At 42.4% G+C, this 15,817-nt stretch overlaps 1 long non-coding RNA gene across 1 annotated transcript in view; it reads right to left on the reverse strand.

Annotated features, from left to right (window-relative positions):
- Positions 1 to 11,755, reverse strand: part of LOC144930148 (uncharacterized) — a 275,246-nt gene extending 263,491 nt beyond the window's left edge. Inside the window, exon 1 of the long non-coding RNA XR_013635252.1 lies at positions 11,500 to 11,755. This is a non-coding gene — a long non-coding RNA (uncharacterized LOC144930148). The remainder of the gene's footprint in view (positions 1 to 11,499) is intronic.
- Positions 11,756 to 15,817: the final 4,062 nt, after the last annotated feature.

Consider the following 15,817-nt stretch of genomic DNA (forward strand, 5'->3'; position numbering starts at 1 on the left):
TTTTTTCAAAACCTAGAAAACTAAGTTAAAGAACCTTACGGTTAAAAATTCAAGTACTCAAAAGTTAGGAAATGCCAGAATTAACGTTGTTAGTGTGACCTTAATTCAGTCCCCTATCTGTATGCATTGAGATCATTAATTATGTGATCACACAATTTTCCACAGGATCCCTGCCCCAGTCAATGCACAGGTGAGATGCAGAAGGGTGCCAAATTAAGTATTCAGACAATCATAAATCTGGCATGTCCTAATTTTCAAGTGCTTGACATTTTAACTGAAACGTTATTTGAGCATTTATATAAATGTGATGGGGTGTCCCCCCCCCCACACACACAAGGCCTGACAGGGTAAATTAGGCCAATTAACCTATAGGTTGCACCTGGAGGTAAACCAGGGAGTGCTAAGGCCTAATTTGCTGGGGAAGGGCGTGGGCCAGATTTATAAAGGCAGGAAGCTGGCACCAGAGAGGGAAGTAGCAGCAGTTGTAACCTTTGGATGTGCTAAAGTTCACTTCATTGCCCTTTTCCAGTGCCTAAAAAAACAGCTCCCATAGAAAAGTAGCTGGAGATCCAGAATTAATTTCTAAGGATTTTCAGCAAGGATTGTACAGGGTCAGCTTCCCCACATTCAAGTCCCAAAAGGATCTAAAGAATTAATTTAATTAAATAACTTTATATTTTTTCTTGATCATAAAATTAATTTTTACAACATAACATGCCAATTTTATAATCCACATACATTATTTTCAGTTATACATAAATAAAGGAAACAAATTAAAATCTAAACAGTTCAGTCCCCACAGAAACACAGCGAGAAGAAACAGAGTTCCCAAAAGCTTAGGTTGAGTTCACTTGAGTCTCAGAGTCTTTGATCACCAAATCTATACAGTCTGAGTTGAAAACAACATCTTCCCTGTAGGAATCTGCAGTTGGAATCCATGCAGACTCTTCCTCTTCTGCTGAAAGCACCATTAGCCAGACAGCTAACTGATTAACCAACCGCTCAGTTAAGTGTATAGATTTCTTTTTTAAAAAAAGCCCTGTTACAAGAAAATACAAAACTGAGAGTAGCAAAATATAAATGACTTTTCCCATTACTACATTTCAAGAAATGTTGGTGAATCATACTAGTTGAGACAATTTAGTTGAAGCAGGTTGGCTAAAATTAAAACATGCGAAGTATGCAATTAGAAGAAGTTATTTTTCCCACCTAGTTTTCCCTTTCTATAATTAACATTGCCCTTGCTTCCTTTTAAGGGGATTAACAATATCACTAACCTGCTGCAAAAGGCTTCAGAGTTGGGACAACAGCCTGCTTTCTGTTCCTGGGCTCAGCTTCTCCCAGCTCACACCAGGGCATGTGGCCCTTTGTAAAGCAGCTGCCCTGACTGCTTGCCGTCATGGAGCCTGACCTCAGCAATAGGGAACCTACTGGAGCAGACCCAAAACTACCACACCCAATTCCAGAAGCTTCTGGATGTGGAGAATTAAATCTGCTAAGCAACAATGATCCAGGCGAGGGGTTCTCAAACTTCATTGCATCACAACTCCCTTGTGTAGGCAAAAATTACTGCATGACTCCAGGAGGGAGAACTGAAGCCTGCGGCAAAGCCAGAGCCCCGCCAGTCCAGGTGGGGAGCCCAAGGCAATGCCCAAGGGCTTCAGCCCCAGCAGGGAGCCTATAACCTGAGCCCTGCTGCCCAGGGCTGAAGCCCTTGGGTTTTGGCCCCAGGTAGTGGGGCTCAGGCTTCAGCTCTGGCCCTAGGCCCCAGCAAGTCTAAGCCAGCCCTAGTGACCCCATTAAAATGGTATCATGACCCACTTTGGGGTCCCAACCAACAGTTCAAGAACTGCTGACCCAAACACTACTCACTCATACTCCCACAATGGGCCTCTGTCATAAATATAAAGGGAAGGGTAACCACCTTTCTGTATACAGTGCTATAAAATCCCTCCTGGCCAGAGGCAAAATCCTTTCACTGTAAAGGGTTAAGAAGCTAAGGTAACCCCACTGGCACCTGACCCAAAATGGCCAATGCAGGGACAAGACTCTTTCAAATCTGGACGGGGGGGGACAAAGGGTTTGGTCTGTCTGTGTGATGCTTTTGCCGGGAACAGATCAGGAATGCAAGCCTTACAACTCCTGTAAAGTTAGTAAGTAATCTAGCTAGAAAATGTTAGATTTTCTTTTGTTTAATGGCTTGTAAAATAAGCTGTGTTGGAGGGAATGTGTATTCCTGTTTTTGTGTGTGTTTGTAGCTTAAGGTTTTGCCTAGAGGGCTTCTCTGTTAAGTATTTACCATCCTGATTTTACAGAGGTGATTCTTTTACCTTTTTCTTTAATTAAAATTCTTCTTTTAAGAACCTGATTGCTTTTTCATTGTTCTTAAGATCCAAGGGTTTGGGTCTGTGTTCACCTGTACCAACTGGTGAGGATTCTTATCAAGCCTTCCCCAGGAAAGGGGGTATAGGGCTGGGGGGCAGGGAGGATATTTTGGGGAAGACATCTCCAAGTGGTCTCTTTCCCTGTTCTTTGTTTAAAACGCTTGGTGGTGGCAGCATATCCTTCAAGGACAAGGAAAAGTTTGTACCTTGGATAAGTGTCTAACCTAAGCTGGTAAGAATAAGTTTAGAGGGTCTTTCATGCAGGTTCCCACATCTGTACCCTAGAGTTCAGAGTGGGGAAGGAACCTTGACAGCCTCTGCCATAAATATAAAGGGAAGGGTAAACCCCTTTAAAATCCCTCCTGGCCAGAGGAAAAACCTCTTCTCCTGTAAAGGGTTAAGAAGCTAGGATAACCTCACTGGCACCTGACCAAAATGACCAATGAGGAAACAAGATACTTTCAAAGCTGCAGGGGGGGAGAAACAAAGTGTCTGGGTCTGTCTGTGTGATGCTTTTGCTGGGGAAAGAATAGAAATGGAGCCTTAGAACTTAGTAAGTAATCTAGCTAGATATGCATTAGATTCTGTTTGTTTATATGGCTGAGAAAATAAGCTGTGCTGAATGGAATGTATATTCCTGTTTTTGTGTATTTTTGTAACTTAAGGTTTTGCCTAGAGGGATTCTCTGTTTTGAATCTGATTACCCTGTAAGGTATTTACCCTCCTGACTTTACAGAGGTGATTCTTTTTTATTTTTTCTTCTATTAAAATTCTTCTTTTAAGAAACTGAATGCATTTTTTCATTGTTCTTAAGATCCAAGGTTTGGGTCTGTGTTCACCTATGCAAATTGGTGAGGATTTTTATCAAACCTTCGCCAGAAAAAAGGGGGTAAGATTTGGGAGGATTTTGGGGGGAAAGACGTTTCCAAACGAACTCTTTCCTAATAATACCGGTGTTAGACGTTTGGTGGCAGTGGAAATCCAAGGGTAAAATAGGTTAAAACTTCCCCAAGGTATAAACTAAGCTGGTAAAAGTAAGCTTAGGAGGTTTTCATGCAGGTCCCCACATCTGTACCCTAGCATTCAGAGTGGGGAAGCCTCTTAAAGAGAGAGCTCCCTATTAGGCACATGGCTTACACAGTCCCTTCCTGGGAGTAGGGAGGGGTGTTCAGTTGTCTGCAGTCCCTCCATGGGAGGAGGGAGTTAGAGCTGGCACACCCGGAAGGGGCAGGAATCATAAGTTTTAGGAAGGAGCAACAGGGTCTGAGGGAAAGCAGACCACAGTTGCCATGTGTAAGGTCCCTGGACTTGAACCCAGAATAGTGGGTGAGCCCAAGTTCCCTTACCAGCCACTGGGGAAGTGGTACCATCAGGACAGTGCATGAGAAGAGTGTCTGAGACCATTGATATGGAAGGACTTAGATACTCTGGATGGGGGAAAACATGTAGTGACCTGGGCAGTGGGCCAAGTCACAAAGGAGCATCCCAAGTTGTAGAGCTAGACACAGCAGTGTCAGGGCATCCAGTGAGCAGCAGAAGTGGGCATCAGACCTGAGTGAAACTAATCCCCAGATGTAGCCACTAGTTTATCTGAAGTGTTAATGACACACTGAACACACATGAATGATTTCAGTTTTACACTGCAGATAACATAGCAGAGCCTTAACCTGAGCGCATACAATTATAAACGCTCATACTGCAGAGCATAAGCCAATCTCTAACTATTGAGAGTTGGGAGAATATTTTCTCTGGGTTATCCCATAACTGTCTGTCGCACAGTTAACTATTCATTCCTTTGAAATATCTGGCTCTAGCCATTTTTGGTAGCAGGATACTGAACTAGATGGAATACTGCTCTGTTTCAATATGGCAATTTGTGAATTTATTATTCCTCCCTATTGTGATGCTTAAAGCCATATATTATAGTACCAAAGCCAATAGGTAAGACTTTTGCTCTATTATTATTCTTTATTATTACAGTTCTGCACAATAAAACACCATATGCAATGTTACAATTAAGGATAGAAAACCATTCTGGATAAAGACTATAACTGATCTAAACCCTCTCTCAGAACATGAAATAAAGGCAAACATCCTCTTGAACATTTAGAACTATTCAGTTGCAATTATATTTAAAAAAAAATTGTTGCTCTCTCTGCCAAAGCTGCCATCTGGAAGAAGTGTAGAAATTCCACACAAAAGACCGATCTCACAGGGCTAGATCCAAAAAGGAGATTTGGGCTCAGCACTGCAATGTCCAACATTAAACCATAGCCCTGAGTGAGGCACCGCAACTCCCAATTCAAGGCATGGGAGAGTTAGGAGCCTAACAATAGGACCCACAAAACCCAGAACACTGAGTGGGAAGCTGCCTAGGCTAGCAAATAGGAAATGATGAGGAGAGGGATCTGGCCTAAGTTCTGCCCCTCAATGAGTATTTGGCACTTAACTCTAGGCCAGAGGGCGGCACCTATCTCCACTCTGGATTTAGAGCCATAAACCAGGCCAGTCCTTTCTCCTGAAAAGAACAAGAAAGGACCTGTGATGTTGGTGCCCCTCCATTTACCTGATAGCCCAGTGTTTACAGCAGTCACCTGTGATGCAGGAGACACCAGCTCACGTCTCTGTTCCAGAAGTGGAACAGCTTCACCAAGAGAGACAGGGAGACTTGCCCCAAAATACCTTATGGCCCAGTGCTCAGGGCACTTACATGGAAAACAACAGATCTGATTCAAGACTCTGCTCCACTTCAGATAGAATGGAGATTTAAACCTAGGTCTCCCAGATCCTGGGTGAGTGCACTCACCAGTGGGCTATAGGGTAAACAAGGACCTGCATTACCATCTCTGCTGTTCTGTGCAGGGTCCAATCTGGTAGGCAACCTCCAGACACCCATCTCAGATTAGGCCCTGCAAGCAAGAAAGGTGAAGGAATGTCTAGTTTGAGGATCCTGCCAAGGCTCAGGTGTGAACTAGGCATCAGAACTCAGGCAGCTGTGTGCATCTCCACTGGCAGAAATCTAAGTGCCATGGAGATTTTACCAATAGAAACTTAGCTCTGTCCGTGCCTAAATTCTCTAGACACCTAAGTGGAAACTAAGTAGGGGTTTTGAGGATCTACATTTGGATTTAGGCATCTGAAGTGGCAGCTAGGCACCAAAATCCCTTGAGGTCAAAGGGCCTGATTTGCCAATGTTCTTAAGATTGAGTGAAAATCCTATTCCTGTTGAAATCAATGGAAGTTTGACTTTAATGGGAACAGGATTTCACCCCTTGCATAGTCATTCACACTTGTGCAGAGTGCATGGAAAGTGGATATAAAATGCTGCTAAATCAGAATTATGTTTACTCCAACTTTGCACTCACATTTACCAGGTAGAAATTGTTACACAAGATGACAGGCCTATAATATTTCCAGCCTAATCAAAAGCAAGAAAAATAAGAAATCTCACAAAAGAAATCAGTGGGGCTATACTGATTTACAGCAGCTGAGGATGTGGTTTATGGTCTTTTATATATGTGACATGACGTGCCTACCACTCTCCTGAGTGATCAATTAATAATGAAGACAAACATTTTTAAAAATGAACAAACATGTACTTTTACTGATATGAAACCTATTAGTTCGTCACTTGCTTTGTATAGTATAGCATACTGCTCAGGCACCATGGATATCAGAGTGAGAAGAAAGACCTCTATTCTTAGCCACCACCAATAAAGAATTGATCTCTACAGTACATACCCTGCAATTTACAGCTATAGCAGACACAGCCATCCAAGGATGATCCTATGAACATGGAGCTGCAGGTTGTATCCTTGCCCTCCACCTTTCCCCAGGTCTATTAAGCACCATGTTTCTTTCTTTTAATTGCCCTCCTTTTATCTTTTATTACAAACGTTGTCTTTTCTCTGTGTTCTTTTTTTGTGCTGTACTATGGCAATGGTTCTGAATAATGATGAAACAAACTTTTATCCTAAAAAGTTATTTTTCAGATACATTTCTCAGGCACAAATCTTATGTTGATGTGGGGAGCAGTTGAGTCTAGTTGCCTATTAACAGTTCATATTTCTTAGATTTCAAGCACTCTGGGTGAACTAGGAATATCACATATGGGTAAGAATTTCAACAAACAGACAGCAGCTGATAACACTTTGCCCTGTCAACTCTTATTTCTCTCTCTTTGCCTCTTCAATTCCCTGCTGGTACTGTGCTTTCACTGCCTCAATGTTAGCTCTGTCATTCATTGCCACACAAGCCATTCCCAGATCCTACTGCTTGACTGGTGACTGATTGGTCTGTCAGCATTTCTTCTTTCCTTTCTCAGCCTGATTCCCATGCTGCCTGATTTTCCCTTTCAACAGACCCATACATACAATTTGTCAAACTGAACTTTAGTATCCCACTAATTAGCTCTATTTGTCTAGGGCCAGAGGACACCAAATTGGGATATAATGGGTCAAAAGGACACAAGAGGAGAGGAAGCCTAGAGTTTACGGAAGCCAGTCTGTGGCTATGCCATGTGAGCAGGGCTTCAGTGCTGGTGGGTGAGGAAGAGATGGATGATATAGCTGGAGGTACACAGGGCCAGGGAGCACTCATTCCCTGCAGCATGATCACCATGGGACGGGAAAACGCCTACAGAGGAAGTAAATGTGGACAGAAGGATTAACTTCCACTCTGAAATGACTTCTACTGTGGGTGTGGAAGTAGGGTACTAGCACAGTGGGGCAACAGATGACAGACAGGGCTCCCAATGCAGCCCTAGTGCAATGGGAGGAAGATCTGGGCAAAAATGTAGAAGGGAGAGGCAAACTCTTCACAGGGAGGCCATAGTGTCTATATGACAGGTTTCAGAGTAGCAGCCGTGTTAGTCTGTATTCGCAAAAAGAAAAGGAGTACTTGTGGCACCTTAGAGACTAACCAATTTATTTGAGCATGAGCTGCTCATGCTCAAATAAATTGGTTAGTCTCTAAGGTGCCACAAGTACTCCTTTTCATAGTGTCTATAGTATGTTGAAAAATGTATACAACCTACCCTTTCCATTTCCTCACAGATCCAGAGGCTCCTCAAGTTTTGGAAGCCATGGATCTGATTTCCCACTGCCCTGTAGTAATTTACACCTGTGTAAAATGCCACCATTCTGCTCGGTAGAGTTATGCACCCACTTTTTGCTGCTGTCACTGACAACTACAGGTGCAAGGCAGGTGAGAATTAGGTTATTTCTTCTGTACCTTAAGCAAGTTACAACCCTTAGGAGAAACTCCACAAGGTTCACACTGAAACTTCTAAAATCTGCTTTCCACCTTCTTACCCTCAGGAGTGTGCAGCTTGGTGTTCACATAAAATGCCTATCACATAAAATATAAATTGCAGCCCATGAGAATTTATATGCACTTCCTCAACCATTACTAAGGGGAAATAAAATCATTATTCAATTAATTTGTGCTGAGTTGAGTCATAGAGCACTGAGTCCTCTTGCTTATCCTTTCCACATTATAATAAAGTGAAGCAACTTCTATACAATCAACAGAAACAAGATGCATTCAGAATTTCCCTCACATTATAGCCCTTGGTAGAATATGGACTTAAAAAAAAACCCTCAGGCCTAGAGAAGATAGAAGTGATGTTGATCAATTGTTGGAAACAACTGGATGTAATAGGAGAGTCTGCCTGCTCTGGGGATATAATTCACGCCTGTTCAGAGAGCCAGAAAAAGGCTCATTAACCATGTCGGTGCTGGGCCTCTGTGTATGGGTGAATTTCATCCTTTGTTAGAAAAGTGCACAAACTGCGGATCCCATCAGATCTCTGGAAGCTTTTATAATTACAAGCAAACAGATAGCCAAGAATACTTTTTCATCTTCATCTGGTTAGAAGAAGACCTTTCCACAGTTAACTTTGCATTTGTCACCTCCACAGAATTGCTGCAATGTGCACTAGGCGCTCATGTGGAAAAGTCCATAGAATTTAATAGTGATGAGATTAATATGGTTGCATAGAAATTACACTAACATCCTATGGAACTTAATTATATCTTCTCTTTAGGTTTTTGTAACCATCCTGTAACACTGTATAACAGGGATATAGTTCTTCATTATAAAGTTCTAGAGGATGACTAAAACTCAATATAAAGATTGTTTTTCTACGAAATTGTATAAGACTTTTCCATAAGGGTGGAGATGCTCCTGGAGACCATGTGGAAATGTCACCCACTGCCAGATGTGGCTGCCTGCTACCTAGTGGTGATTCTCACAGGGCGTATAGGACAATTGTGTTAGTCTGTGATTGGCTTATAATTCATTTCTGGATGCAATCCAAGGTGTGGCATTGATCTTAAACATCTATATATTTTAGGTCCTCTTGGAGACTGCCTCTCTCCTCATGTTACACCATGGCACTTATCAGTAGTGCTAAAACTAGCAGTCCCAGAGGCAGAGCCGGCTCCAGGATTTTTGCCACCCCAAGCAAAACAAAATTTTGGACGCCCCTGATTTTTTTTCCATGACCACCGTGCCGCCCCCGCCCCTGGCTCCGCCTCTTCCCAACCCCTTTCCCAAATCCCAGCCCCACCTCCTCCCCCGGGCATGCCACATTGCTTCCTGTGGCTCCTCCCCAACCCCCCATCCTAGGTCATCTCCACTCCACCTGCTCCCCTGAACACGCCGCCGCTCCACTTCTCCCTGCTCCCTCTCAGGCGAGGGAGAGGCAGCGCATTCAGGGGAGCAGGTGGGAGCTGGGGGTAGGGTAGAGGAACTGCTCCCCACCCCAGCTCACCTCCACTCCACCACCTCCCCTGAGCATGCCGCCGCTTGGTTTCCCCTCCCTTGCCGCAGCACGCTCAGGGGAGCAGGCGTAGGCGATCTGGGGCGGCGGGGGCACATTTCTAGGGGCGGCATGGACGGCGCCGGAATGCCGCCCCTAGAAATGTGCCGCCCCAAGCACCTGTTTGTTTTGCTGGTGCTGAGAGTCGGCCCTGCCCAGAGGCCTGGTGACAGGATGGTTTTAGTAAAGGGCCCTTACTCCTGGAACACACTTCCCTTGGCACTAGTTTACTGCCATTCCAAGCACATTAAAAGGATTCTTTACTTCAACAGGCTTCTAACTGAAGGGGATGTTTGGGAAGTGTGTTAGGATCCCTTTACTTCAGGGGGGAGTAGAGGGGAATTAGGATACTTTTTGGGGCTTTGAATTAACTCATACTCTATGAAAGTGAATATATGTTAAACCAAGAGCATTCTATGCAAATTACACTTGGATTTGATGACATTTAGCAGAGAGAACTATGTTTTTATTTTTTTTTTATAATCACCCTATAGAATTCTACTACACAGATACAATTTTCTATTATATTCTATAGAATTGCTAAAAAAAATTATGCAAAATTTATAATTTTCCATTGAATGATATAGGACGTTTCCTTGAGATTAATGTAAATATTAAATAGTTTGCATGTGCTTAGAGATCTACCAATTTAGCACATTTTATCACTCAAACAAAATTATATTTGTGATAAATATTTTCTTTCTGTAAGATACATGTGTTCTATTGGCCACTACATTTCAGTGTCACTTTTCACTTTCTTGGCAATTTGCTTAACATTTTGATATGCTATATATAACAAAACTTTTAAGACTGGTGACAATTGCAGGCACTGAACAGGGAATTGTGAAATCTCAGGAAGGTGCAGCTTAAAAGTGTGCTTTAATAGGTTTTTGTTGTTGTTGTTTCTGCATTGCTCTGTAAATATTTTGGGAAACCTCTAAAAACCTGTAACTTATCAAGAAAAAAACATATGCAGTAGCCCAAAGGTGCTTAGGAAAAGAAATAGTAAAACATTTAAATTGAGGCAAAGTTGCAATCATGATGTCTATGATGTCAGATTTTATTAGAAAAATATAAACAAATAGGACCTCAGTTATTTTCACTTCAGTCAACCCAATGTGTCAGAAACTGAATCAAGCTTCTATTGACAATATAAAAAAAAATCAATTACAATAAAAGTCATCAAGTAAATACACAAAGGAGATAAGATATTTGAATTTGCAGGTGATTAGGCCCCGATTATGGCCCACCCAGGAGAGTAAAGAGATGTAAAGCAATCCCATAATCTGCTCTCCTGACTACCTGCATTGCAGGTAGCAATGTGGCAGATGGGGGAAAGGAAGCAGCCTTAGCAGAGCCACTACCCCCACCTCTGTGTAGGTGGGTGGGAAGATGGGAGCAGGAAATGGTTAGAGTTTTGACTCCTCCCTCTTCCCCAACACATCTCACAGCACAGCTGCAACACCTATAGGACTGGCTCGGTATATATTTCATGTCCACCCTCCAGAGCAGGGGGAGAAACTAGGAATCAGATTGTGACTGAGTCACAAATTGCTTCTTAGGAAACTCATTAGGCAGAAAAAATAATGTATTGCCCCATAAAAAAGGCATGTGGCACAGGGATTTTTTTTAGTTTAAAAGAGTAGATACTGTCTAAAATGAACTGTAGTGCCCAGGTACGGTACTTTTTCAGCAAACACAGGGGACTGCTGTGATGGAGTCTAATACTGATTGCACACAGTATTTCTTGGTTAATGTGCAAAAATGAATGCCTAAAAATAGGCCACTAAATCTAGATTTAGGCTCCTGAATAAGTTTGGCTTGACATCCAAAATTGGTGAGCAGACTCCTCTCCCACTGGCATTACTAAGCAAGAAGAAAGGACATCATTTCTGACAAAAAGCAAACTCTTTAAGAATCCATTAGCCATGCAACAATTTTGGAAGAACATGTAAAATTGCAAATGTTCTATCAATTGGTAAAATGTCACTAAATGCAGATAGTTTCTCAGTTCTCTTTTCTTTTATCCTGAAAAAGGAAAGACAGAAGTCCATTCAGCTCTTAACTATATTAATTAAGAGAAATAAAGAATATTCTAATGGTAATTTATAGATTAGCTGATGAAAATTCTCCACTAAAGAGATTGCAATTACACTGATTGCCTCCTTCATACATATGGTAGAACATGAACAATTTCTTATAATAAGACAATTGACCCCAAACTGATGCTGTAGGTTGTTTTGTATTAAAACCACTAACATCGCTAAGGTAAAAAAGGAATATAACCCTTACCAGCACAATGCCAAAAGTCGTTGCTCAGCAAGATGTCTTCCATTAATTTCTGACAAAATCGGAGGGGTTGAAGCAGGTATTAAAATCCCAGGGCAGATTACAATGTTGCCATTAATAGTGGCAGTTATTTTCCCAAAGGAAAAAAAAGAAACCTGAATGAGAGCCAATTTTATGTGGAGTAGCAACCTGGGACTTCTCCATGTGTCAGGTCTCATTCATTTTAGTAATGCAGTGTCAGCATACTGCTGATGTTCACAAGAGAACTGTCACAGATGGTGTGCTTTTAAAATAGAACTGGCAAATTTTGTTTCTCCTGAAGTGAATTTGAGTGACACTGTACCTTATGGGAAAGCTTTAAAAGTTGATCTAGACTAAGGAAGATTGGATTAGCCCCAGGCAAGTAATAGTCAGTTTTAAATCTAATCAAAGGCCTGACCCAGAGAGATGCTGAGTTCTTCCTGCAAGGTCCTCAACTCTTATTGGCTTCAGTAACAAACAAAGACAAGGTACTTCAAAGTCAAGTTTTCTCCCCTCTTCCTCTCTTTCCCCTCTGTTCTATTGGCTTTCAAAGCCAAATTCTGATCACCTGACTCATAAGAGTAAACCCATTGATAAAAATGAGGTTGGTCTTTAATAAGCAAAATATTGACCAATACAATATATGGAAAAGCAGGTTATCTACAGATCTGCTGCATCAAATATGCTGGAGGTGCCAGTATTCCAGAATAGAAAGATTTAGTCACAGGTCATGAGGTCATACACTTTAAAATGAGTGGGAATGTTATTTCATCATGGAAAGAGGAAAATATAGTGGGAAGAGAAGTGTAAAAGTTTGCCACATATTTCAAGAGGGTACATTCATGTCAGCTTTTCTTTTGATAAATTTGTGATTTCTAACACTATTATTTCTAATATTTAATATAATTATTTCTAATTTTGATATGTAGATGGTGCTCATGAAATGTGGCAGCTTAATAATTAGGAAGCTTTCAGTTTACAGAAGAGGTACAGTGTGAACAGAGATAGTTTGAAGAAACCTTCATTATCCCACAAATAGTCTCTCTATTACCGTGTTGAGGCCTATCTCTAGAGCGAGAAGTTAGTTCAGTCATGACCATGAAATCCTTGAGAGGCGGCCTCACCTGAGTCTACCCCAAACAAAGTTAGTTAGTGCAACTCTGATGTAGACAGGTATGTACTATAGACTGGCCATGCAGTCATTGATTTTAAGGCCAGAAAGGCCCGCCACATCATCTAGTCCCAACAATTAAAGTAATGAACTTTCAAGCACTACCTAGGCTTGTTTGAACCAGTGGTGACATGGTGATATTTTTGTATTCCAATACCAACCCATTAAACATAGAATAAAATACTTTTATTTTCTTACAAAAAGGGGATTCTTGCTTTCAGAAACTACATATATAGAGTATGAAATGAATTGTGGATTTTCATTGTTCATAGCAAAGGGGATAGATATCAGTATTAGTTGGGAGTAATGCAAACTGAGCAGCAAAAAAATAAAATAAAACTGCAGTGTCCTAACATAACTTTCAATGTGTTACTTATAAAGAAGTGACATGAAAAGCCCCATGTATGATTGTCTTTTCCTCACTTTATATCTTCTTGCCAAGTCCATGTAAATGAATCCATGTAAATGGATCCTTTTGCTCTCTTTTTTCAAAATCAATCTTTTAGAGCAACGTGTCCTTCAAAAATATAAACAGCCCAGGACTTTTAAGTAAAAGCAGCATTACAATAAATAGGAAGCACACATATTAAACAGCTATTTGAAAAAGTAGTAATGTGGTATTATAGAGTTTTGTTTCCAGGTTATTAAAAACGGGAATCCATCCTAAACATTGAAAACCAGTAGAAGGGAAAACATTAAAACTCCCTTTCAGCTTTGAAGCCATACAAAATGCAAAGCATTTTCTTCCAGTGTCCTCTACAGTGTTCCGCAGTAGGTCTAGATGGTCCAACCTGTGCAGCTGCTCTCCCTCTTCCTCGCACCAACAGCAAGTTCCTCAGCAGTAGCAGCCAGCCAAGAGAGACCCCACAGGGTCCCTCATTCCCCCTCTGGGGAGCAGGCCTGCAAGATCTCCCCCTGGGGAAGCAGCAGCAACCAGGCAGGCCACCAGTCAATGAGGTAGCAGGGGTAGGGGGGCCTGGCCCAGGTGAAAGCTGAAGATGGTGTTCTGGGCCCAGCAACAGAAGCTCCACACCCACAAAAGTGTGGTGAAGGCAGCTATATGCCACTTGCTCCAGTGGTGATTGTGGTCTCAGGACCCCTCTCTGATGGACCAAAAACCTGTCATGGTGGAGAGGCTTGCATGGGCTATACACCCTCAGAGCTATCTTGTCCAGAGATTTGATACTCCTGGTAGGGTCCCCCTTGGTGAGCAGGTCTGAGATGAGGCTCCTGACTAACCATGGTCCAAACTTGAAAAGACTCCAGCGGTGGATTAGGCGCATATAGAGGACCTTCTCGTACTCTGTGGCTGTGAAAGCTGATGAGGGCTGCAGTAGGAGGGAGGCCCCTGGTTGTTTCGGATCTCTTTGCTGCTGGGTCAGGATTTTCCTCCTGTCAAGTTTTGCGTGCTTACTGCCTGTGCACTGGTTTCCCCATGTTAAAAGATTTCATGTGCAGGCCTCTGCCAAAGGGTTCACACCCGCTCAAAGTCCTGTGGCCATGGACAAGTGTCAGGGAAGACAGGTGCAGTGATCTCTGGGAGTCTTTAGTCACAAATCTGCATGCAGGTGGCAGCCATGTGATGGTCATTTTGTGCATGATTGAGACAGAAGTGCAATTTGGCAGCAGTGGCTGTGACTGAGCAGGCCTTTTCATGATCCCCTCTGCTCACCCCAAATGGGGAGGGGGCTAGAATAGGTGCCCCAACATAGGCTGTCTCACACTCTTCCGACTGGATGGCCATATCCTGTGGGATCACTCAAATCTGCGGACGAAACAAGAGATATAAGACAATGAATTTTGCTGCCTGGAATGTCCGCACCCTTATGAACTCTCAGCACAGTGAATGCCCAGAAAGAAGAACTGCCATAATTGCCAGAGAACTTGCAAGACTCAACATTGACACTGCAGCTCTTAGTAAGACCTGCTGGACTATTGAGGGCCAATTAAAAGAGGATGGAGGTGACAACACCTTATTTTGGAAAGGAAAGCCACCTGAAGAGAGATTCATTCATGGGATTAGCTTTGCCATCAAAAATAAGTTCACTGGTCAGATTTTAGAGCTTCCCATGGGGATCAACAATCCTCTCATGAGTCTTCGGCTCAAGCTTAGCAACAACCAATATGCCATGGTCATAAGCACATACACCACAACACTTGATGAGGAGGAAGACAGTAAGGAGCAGTTTTATAGAACTCTTGATGCAGTTCTCACAACCACATCTAAGGCAGACAAACTCATCTTCCTGGGAAATTTCAATGCCAGAGTCAGATGGGATTCCCAGCTCTGGAGAGGCACAACAGGCAAAGAAGGAGTGGGAAATGTAAACCCCAATAGTATTCTCCTCCTCAGAAAATGTGTGGAGCATGACCTGCTCATCACAAATACCATCTTTTGGCAGAGTAACAAATTTAAGACCATCTGGAAACATCCTTAGTCCAAACACTGGAACCTCCTTGACTATGTTATAGTCGGAGCCAGAGACTACACCAACATCCATAAAACATGAGCTATGAGAGATACCAATTAGCAATCAGTAAGATCAGTCATGTACCTGCAGCTTGCTCCACCATACCACAAACACCCAAAGATTAAGTGAAAGCAGTACAACATCAAAGCACTTCAAGTCCAAGCCAGCTGTGAGACATTCCAGCAACATCTGTCTGAGAAACTCTAACCTATCTGACAACATTATTGACATTCAAGCGTACTGGGATCAACTTAAAAACACCATTCACAATGCACCTGCTGAAACCATAGAATATCCCACTCATTGGCACTAAGACTGGTTTGACAAAAACAATGAGGAAATCCAAGCATTAATTCAATAGAAAAGAAATGCATTTTGTAACTGGCAAAATGATTCCTCTAACAAACAAAAACATGAGGCCTATCACCTGCTTAAAGCCAAAGTCCAAAGGAGGCTACATGTCATCAAAAACAAGTGGTGGCAAGAGAAGGCCTCCTAGATCCAGGGTTTGGTAGACCAGGATGACATGAGAAGTTTTTTTTTCAAGCAACAAAAGCTATATATGGGCCAAGCTCCAAAGGTCCAACCCCCTTACATTCTCAAGATGGCTCCACCCTCCTCAAGTACAATGCAGCCATTAAACAACTCTGGAAGGAGC

This window comes from Lepidochelys kempii, chromosome 2 (assembly GCF_965140285.1).
Source record: "Lepidochelys kempii isolate rLepKem1 chromosome 2, rLepKem1.hap1, whole genome shotgun sequence".
Taxonomy (NCBI): domain Eukaryota; kingdom Metazoa; phylum Chordata; order Testudines; family Cheloniidae; genus Lepidochelys; species Lepidochelys kempii.